The sequence below is a fragment of the Lemur catta genome, chromosome 10, assembly GCF_020740605.2.
Source record: "Lemur catta isolate mLemCat1 chromosome 10, mLemCat1.pri, whole genome shotgun sequence".
NCBI classification, from domain to species: domain Eukaryota; kingdom Metazoa; phylum Chordata; class Mammalia; order Primates; family Lemuridae; genus Lemur; species Lemur catta.
The window spans coordinates 44,288,165-44,296,446 of NC_059137.1; the positions used below are offsets into that span (position 1 = coordinate 44,288,165).

General features: G+C 34.2%; 1 long non-coding RNA gene across 1 annotated transcript; it reads right to left on the reverse strand.

Annotated features, from left to right (window-relative positions):
* Positions 1–3,080: 3,080 nt before the first annotated feature.
* On the reverse strand, positions 3,081–7,977 carry LOC123645802. The gene is made up of 3 exons (XR_006737703.1): positions 7,935–7,977; positions 4,697–4,850; positions 3,081–3,115 (listed from the first exon to the last, which is right to left on the reverse strand). It is a non-coding gene; the product is annotated as an uncharacterized LOC123645802 (long non-coding RNA).
* Positions 7,978–8,282: the final 305 nt, after the last annotated feature.

The window sequence follows — 8,282 nt, forward strand, 5'->3', positions numbered from 1 at the left end:
AATGAATCAATCAAGTTTATTCCAAATAATCCAAATGGAGATTGTTTATTTCTACAACTGCTGAAATCTACAGTTGATCTCAGAAGTTTTGTTACAAGAACCTGAATTATCCTTGAGTGTCCTGCATTTATATTCCAAATCATACCCTTATTATTATTAAAATTGTTTTCTTCAATCATGTAAAACCATTCATAATTGTAGTGTGGCTTTGTTTTCCTGAATTGTATAAATTCCTGAGCTGTAATGGCTCATCAAACATGTTCTGTAAAGGCTTAGATAGTAAATATTTTAGATTCTCAGGCTGTATGGTCTCTATCGCAATTATTCAAACTGCCACCGCAGTGCAAAAGCAGCCACAGACAATATATGAGTAAATGAGCATGACTGTGTTCCAAAAGAAATTTTATTTATAAAATGGACAGCCAGCTGGATTTGGCCTGTAGGCTACAGATTGCTGACCCAATCTAGACACTTGATTCAATTGTGTACCTTGTGACACTTGCTTACATTTAGTTCCATACTTATAGCATAGGTATATAAATAAACAGTGCAGGTTTCTAAATAAACAGTGTAGGTTATGAACATTAAAGAGCACAATTAAGAGTTATATAGTTTTATGAACATGGATGTTTACTCACAATTCTCCTGAAGTTGATAGAGATTAAGATGATGAGTTGGCTATTATTTGCTGAAGGCTTTCTTCCCTCCCCAAGCCAATACCAACAGATGTACTGTGTAGCCTGAAAGAAGATAGTTTACTTTCAATCATGTGTCAGAGGTATTATCTCATCTTTAATTTTTACAACAGTGCTGAGATACATATTTTTATTGTTAACTTATTGATGAATAAATTGAGATTCAACAAAGTTAAATAACTCATAAAAAGGAAGAGAAACTATTGCATTTATACTATAAATAAAAGCTTTTTAGTACAGTATAACAGAAGAGAGTCAAATCTCAGATTAAATCCATGTTTGGGCCCTCTGATTTTGGTATATATAATGCAGTTTTATACAGTTGGACAAATAATAGTAGGCTTGAATACATCACACATTATATGAATTAATGGAGTGTTAAAATATTTTACTCTTTGGACCATTTATACTATTAAATAATAAAACCTGGGACTCACCTGGCTAACTCATTCAACAGATGAAGGTCTGCAATAACTTTGTGAACAATTTGTCTTTCAACTTTATTCTTAGCTCCAAAACATTCATATATTTCATATATATGCAAGAATCTTCCTTGAGCTAAGAATAAAATGATTTCCCTCATCTTCTTTGAAAAACTATTTTTTCACTAAATTTTATTAAGTGAATTAATAATATCTATAATGTCCCCCTAAACTTTTTGTTATGGTGCTATTATTTTAATTCTTTTACTCAGTTCTTTTCCCAAGTATACTAGCTAGAAAATGCAAACAGCATAAAACCTAAATGTTAGAATTGTGTACTTATTTTACTCCACTAGCAGTGTAGCAAAACTATAGTTGAGTGACATTTTGTATTAAATAAGTTTTAGGGAATACCCCCTGAAAAAGCTAAATGTCATTTTTAATATTTCTGCTTTTAGAAAATGCAGTATACACAGCTCTTACATTAGCCTTGACTCTTGTTTATTCATTCAACACACAATTATTGAGCCCCTTATCTTGGGTAAGCACTATCTCTTAATCTGTTTTTACATAATAAGATGGTAAATTCAATAATAAGAATTTTCAAAGGATGAAACAGAAGGCAGAAAGAAGAATTTAATTTAGGCAGGGATATTAGGGATAGTTTTCTAGAGGAAACACTGCCAGAGTTCTCTGAATCAGTTAGTATGTTAGCTGGGTAAAATGAGAAGTGGGAAATTGGGAAAGGCAATGGCAAAGGGAGCAGAATGGGCAAGAATATGGCAGGGGTTTCCACCCATTCCCTGAGAATAGAAGTGCTCAGAGAAAGGGTTGCTAGGAAATAGATCTTTAAGGGCTAGAAGTATGTTGGGTAGCAATGAGGGGGGTTGATTCTGTGACAGCTGTAAAGGTAGACTGAGATTCCCATACCCAAATGGACAGGATGTGAAAAGAAACTTCTGCCTCTTGTCAGGAGTGTAAAAAGTTCTAGAAAAACATGCACTCTGTGGTTGGGGCCATTCCTACAAGTGTACATTATCATTGCCAAGTTTCAACTCTGCTTCCATTGACAAGTCAAGTAATTTTATCCTCAGAGCAGGGAAAGCTGCATAATATAGCCCTCTTAATTTTTCTTTATTATAAATATTTATAATTTAACTGTTTTATTTAAGGATATACTTCATCATTGACACCATCTTTATGCAGAATTTTTGTTCGGTACTCAGATGTAATACAAACTTTCTGACACTAAATCTTCCTGTAACAATTAAACTGGTAGGGGATGCGAAGTAGCAAACATATTTATGAAACTAATTCAATACCATCCTCAAATATTGTTCCTCACAGTATTTTTGTATGTGACATTCTATTAGTACATTATACATTAAATTATGTAATCCTTATAGAAACCATATGAGATGGAGGAAAGGATACCCACTTTATGAGAAAACTGAGTCTTAGAAATAAATAAATTCTTTAGCCTTTCACAGCTAATAAACAATTAAGCAACATTTAAACTCTTTTACCTTCTTTTATTCTTTGCTATAATATCTTAGTACAGATAAATTCCAGAGCAGTAATTATGAGTCACAAAAATAACAATATCTTAAAGCCGTAATATAATTTATTTACATTAATTTTTGAAGATAAACCTACAAAACTGTTTCAAGGGTCCTTAAAGTGTCCCATATGTACCAATTAGAATAATCCTACCATATGAAAGATTGAATAAATCAGAAAATTTAAAAAATCATTTAATGCGCCCATTGACTACTTTAGAGAAAGTTCAAAATGCTAAAGGAATTACCAGGAAAAAAAAAAAAACATATACAGATGCACACAAGGCAAAAATTAATTGGAGGGGGTATGGTTAAATTTTAGATAAAGTAGTCATTATGAAATTGTTCATAAGATGATTTGGGTTGGTGTGAATTCAGTTTATTTTGACTAACCTGCGATTCAGCCAGGACTCAGGATAGGACTTCGGTGGATGAGAAGCTAGAGAAGGAAAAGAGATTAGAAAAGAGAAGGAAAGGGACTTAGAGGGACTTGGTCCCTAAACTATATGGTTTGTGCCTTAGTGTTTGATGGGATTGTATGAATTTCCTAAGGCTGCTGTAACAAATCACTACAAATGTGGTGGCTTCTTAAACAACAGAAATTTATTCTCTCACAGTTTTGGAGACCAGAAGTTCAAAATCAGTATCACTGGACAGAAATCAAGTGTGTGTATATATCTACATTTAGATTCTATGAGATCCAAATATCACACATAAATTTCTCAATTAGAGGAAAGAGTAGCTACTAGAAGAATACTGGTGTGGTTTATAGACTATAAAAACAAACAAACTGACTGATGGATGGAAATGGTCCAGGATTCTTGGATGAGTTAGGCACTACCAAGTGTCTCTGCTTTTGATGCTGCCTGTACTTCTCTTTGAGTGATGATTTTATTCCCCTAAACTGTCTTGTTCCATAATCCTGGATGTCTTAGTTGGGTTACCCCAGAAGCAGACTCTCCAACATAGTGGTTTATTTGGAATGCATGTGGGGTTTTGGAATATTTTACCATGAAGCTCTTGTAGACTGCTGGGAAAACAAAAACAAAAAACTAAACAAGGAAGGAAGTAAATTTTAGATGGTATATTACCAAGTTCCATGGAGATCTAGGAAATGGAATAGATCCTGCAGCTTTGTTATCTCACCCAAAGAGTGAGGCTCTTAGGACTACCAGCTCCTGTCAGTTCTTAATGAGGGCTGCTCTCATGGAGTGTTGATTCTTTATCACCTTAAACCTGCCACACATGTGGGTAGAGAGGACTCTAGTGGCCAAAAAACCTTCAGGCAAAGAAACACAGGTGTTATTAAAGGGAGCTTGGGCCAGTGTGCAGGAACATGGTAATTGCCAAGAGAAGGTGGGTGGAGTAGCAGCATTATTTATAATACTATATATATACCTATTGCCAGCTTTGGATGACACATAATCTTACTTTCACCATCTAAGTGAAAGTGGCCCTTAACCCAATTCAATATGAAAAATCCTAAGGAAAAAGTCTATTAGAGCTGGCATTTGTCAATTCTTGAATAAATCCCAATGAGAAATGTGTTCATGAGAAAAGGGGACAACTCCATCAGGCTATGTGGTTTGAACTTAGGGGAAACCGTTTACAATTAAAGATATACAATGTTTTCAGAAGAGAAACACTTTTCTTTTATCTGTTTTGTTTGCAGACAATAAAAAGGAAGTCAATATAGTGAATGAGACACAAAATTCAGGTATGTTAGTCTTTGTGGGTGAATTGCCCCCAACACACCGTGGTTTATCTGGCTTGCTACTGGATTGTGAGAAGCATCTGTGTGTATTTAAATTGGGCTGTCAGCGAAGAGGAAGAGGAGGACTAGGCATGTTGTGAGGGTTCTATGAAAATAACTGGGATTAGGGTAGCAACTCAGTTCTAGTGAAAAGGAAGTACAGTTATAATTTGAGCCACAGGTCTAGTTATAGTGAATAAACAAATGCGGCATTCCTGTAAACCTAAACTACAACTGAGTGAACATGCTATTCCTCAGAAGACTCACCATATACACCAGACAGTGGAGAAAGAATAGAACTGATAGTTCCAAGTTCTACCAGTGGTGGTGGGAGAGCTTACCATGCTCTCCTTCCTCGGTGGAAATTAGTTTAAATCCTTGGTGAGATTGGACCCATAATTTGGAGGCCTCGTTTCTCCAGCTGTAAGGGTTTAAGAGAATCAGGAATTAATAATCCATATAATAATGGGTAGAAAGAGGACTTTTCTACTATATTTTTATTGTAGACTTGTTGTTAATAACTTCAAGTTCCAAACTGTGACCCTAACTAACACTCATTTTAAATAGGCTGCCATGCATTGCAGAATCTGGGAAGATGGTTGTAGAGACTGCAACAACCCTAATCTAGTTTTAATTATTTCTGATAGAAGGAAGAAATAAGGACTGAATCAGTTTTCATTTATCCTATTGTAACAGCACATGTGCAATCTGTGTAAGGGTGATTTTATAGAGTTTTGCTTTTCTGTAGAAATATTAAGATCTGCTACTTTTAAATTTTATTTTCATGTTTCTAGGGTTTGCTATAGAACTTTAATGTTCATGCTTTGGTTTCACAGGATTAAATATTAAACAATATCACTAACTAGATATGGTACATTTACTTTCCAAGTAATTGGATTGTGGATGAACCTGCTGCTACTGTTCATTAGTCTGTAACTTCATAAGATTTTAACTTTATTCTCCTTTTACAACACTGCAATTTGGAAACTTTCCATAGAGCTGAGAGCAGCAGAAAATAGTTGAATATGGTGTTACATTGCCTTTGGGATGCTGGTATCTTATTCATCAACAAAGGTGTCATCCCATCAGTGTAGAACTGTAAAACATAGCATACCAAATCATTCAAAATTTCCAGCCGAACATACATGTCACCATTAGTAATTTAGCACTAACTTTACTTTCTTTTAAAAATCAGCTTTTCCCTTTATTGTTAAAGTGATATATGCTCACTGTAAAAGATGTGGAAAATTGAAGAAAATAAAAATCACCTACAATTCCTCGAAGATAATCACTGTTATTATTTGTTTGCTTATATGTGTATTTTTATGTAGTTATTATAATTTTATAAATATAAAATCTGTTTTCCTTTTAACATTATGAGCATTTTCCATTTCTTTAAAATTTCTCATAAGTATATTTTATAATAGCTGCCTACTCTTTCTTTTTATGGATGCACCATGATATAATCATTCATTGCAATGCATTTGGATTGCTTCCAGTTGTTTGCTGCCATAAATAATGGCATGATAAAAATCTCTGTACATAAATCTTTGTCCTCACTTCTGATAATTTCTTTAGGAAAGATTCCCAGAAATGGAATTGCTGGGTCAAAGAGGATGAATATGTTAAGGTCTTTGATATCTTTCCAAATTTGCTTTCAAAAAAGATTTTATGAATTTGTATACTCACTGTGAGTTTATAACCAGGGTTGTCTCAGATTTGAATGTTAAAAAGTGTTTTAATTAATTGCTCAATACTAGTCTAATATTTGATTAAGTTATGATATCATCATTAGATGGAATAATATGCATTTCATTAAAATTAAAATTATGCATATTATGTTGCAATATTAAACTTATTGATGATATGCTATTAAGTAAAACACATGACATAAAACGGAATATACTTCATCACTGAAAATATGCAAATATGCATGTATGTAGGAATTATTGTATAAAGATAGTGATCAATAAAAATAAAACTTAATAATAATAGATTACCTTAATAACTGACAGATTACTGTGTAGTAAATAAACTAAACACTGAGTGTTTAAAATTCACTATTTCATTTTGCTTTATAATAGTCATGTGATGGGGGTTCTAAAGCTTTAAGATTTTATATAAGGATCTCATAATCATGCAGGATGTCAGTATAATTCCAGAATTCAGACCCAGATTGTTGGTTTCAAATCTACAATTAGAATAGTAAACTTTTGTTTGAATCCCTTAAACATTTTTCTATTTCCTAAACCTTGTAAAATGTTGCTTTGTATTCTTTATAGTAGCATAATTTAAAATGCTATATTTAAGATAAATCACAATGAATAAACTTCTTATAATATCTTATAAAATAAATGAATCACTAAGCACCAAATAAGGACCTAAACATATAGTATATTGAATAGAAAAACAAATATTTGGACAAATATGAAATAATAATATTTGACCTATTACTCAGTGAAATTTAAGCAAAACAATGAAATAACATCCATTTAAGCCAAACTGAGGATGAAGAATCACTAAATGTTGCCCAGGATTCACTGTTTATATTTTATTATTAAGACTCCAGTATAAATAATTTAATGTAAAGAATTCTCTATTTTTATTGCCATGAATAAAGATATGCATTACAGTAAAGAAGTAGGCCAACTCTTCATATAATTAATTAGTCATGTGAAAAATAAATTACTGATTTTTCCAGAGTTGGAAAACATCTGTGTGGAAACGAGTGAGATGAACACAAGGAGTTAAAAAGCCCTGGGGAGGACAAAGGCACATGGTGGGTAGAGAAGCAATATGGCACCTGCTATACCAGCTCTGGTCTGTGGGGTGGGAAGCACCCCAGGGGGGCTGGGAGCCTGGTGCTATGTCCACAAGAAGCTCCCAGCTCACTGGTGGCAGCAGCCTCTGGGCTCATGTGGTTAGAAGGTCTCTCCAGCAGCTTGGGACATATTCTTTAAAGGATCGTCCTTTAGACAATCACTTGTATTGGTCATGGCTTTGCCCTAGTTAAGGAAATTCCCCTTGCAATATCTCATCAAACTTTCATAGTGATTAATATTATACAGCATGGAAATTAGCTAAAGATAGTTCCTTAAAAGAAGATTTCTGGTGGAGTTTGGGGTTTGTACAGAGAAGTTCCTTTTAGAAGAGGGCATACCCGATTGGTTGCCAGATGGGAGAGGTCTAACCTGTTATCCAGGAGATAGCAGAAGGGAGGGATTTGGGCCCAAGATGGAGAATGCTGCAAATAAAGGAGATGAAAAGGAAATCACAAATATTATCATCTTGCTGAGGGAGGGCCCTGTGTAGAAAAATCTACCCAGAGTTCTCACAAAGGTAGAAACCTAAGATTTGGTTTTTATAAAAGTTACAAAAAGTAGGTTATTCAGTTTTTAGAATAAATATTTATTTTTGACAGGATTTACAATAGGTCCCCTTTAAAGAATATGTCCAGCATCCATCAGAGATGCAAGCAGGGAGAGAAATAAACTGCTCCACCTACCTTTCTCACTGGATTCCAAGCCTCTCAGAGGTTGATCTCTGCCAATATCTTTCTCCTTCCCGTTGTGCTCCACAACTTCTTCCGTGAATTCTTTGATAGGTTTTGGCATGTTTCTCTCAGAATTATACCCAATCTATGTTTTTTTGTTTTTTCTTTTTCATCTAAAACTTCTCCTTCTTTCTGAGACGTCCTGCAGCTGGTGTCTCTGGTCAGCCATCTTGACTCCACCCTCCTTACAAGCTTTTTCATGTAATTTTTCAGGCCATGACCCTGTATGCAAACATGCACATGTGGGTTTGCGTGCACACACACTTTCACACGCAACATTGTCATACTGTCAACAAATAT